Source organism: Chrysochloris asiatica, unplaced genomic scaffold (assembly GCF_000296735.1).
Source record: "Chrysochloris asiatica unplaced genomic scaffold, ChrAsi1.0 scaffold00082, whole genome shotgun sequence".
In the NCBI taxonomy this organism is placed as follows: domain Eukaryota; kingdom Metazoa; phylum Chordata; class Mammalia; order Afrosoricida; family Chrysochloridae; genus Chrysochloris; species Chrysochloris asiatica.
Genome location: NW_006408600.1, coordinates 7,545,599 through 7,546,157, shown reverse-complemented (window position 1 = coordinate 7,546,157; position 559 = coordinate 7,545,599). Strand labels below are relative to the sequence as shown.

The 559-nt window shown below is 42.0% G+C and overlaps 1 pseudogene; it reads left to right on the top strand.

Moving 5' to 3' along the window:
• The window catches only part of LOC102811243, a 72,767-nt pseudogene that overhangs the window by 45,253 nt on the left and 26,955 nt on the right, over window positions 1-559 (top strand).

The window sequence follows — 559 nt, the reverse complement described above, 5'->3', positions numbered from 1 at the left end:
AGCCAAGCATCTTAAATTATTTCTCCCCTTTTCCCCATTCCAATCATGTCTCAATCCCTGTATTCCAGAGCCATGTTTTTCCAAGGTTGTACATACATCATTATTTACCTCTGTCCAATTTGGCTGGTGCAAACCTGCCTAATTGTTTTCCCGTTTTCTTTGTTCTTCCATTTCCTACCCCCTTCTTGTGTATTGCCCCCCTGTCCCCAAACTATCCTGTGTGTCTATTCCATACCCTGTGCTCCACCTTCCACAACCTCCCCTCTCCCCACCCCACCCCATATCCTGTTAACTAGTAGAGAATCCTCCCCACCTTTAGTAAGGGTTCTTCTTCTTAGTCATTTATAGTAGTGGTCCTATACAGTATTTCTCTTTTGAAACTGACTAGTTTCACTCAACATAATGTCCTCAAGTTTCATCCATGTTATACGGTGGCTTGCAGCTTCCTTGAATTTCTTCAAGGCAGCATAATATTCCATTGTGTTTATGTACCACAGTTTGTTTATCCATTCTTCAGTTGATGGGCACTTTGGCTGTCTCCATCTTTTTGCTATTGTAA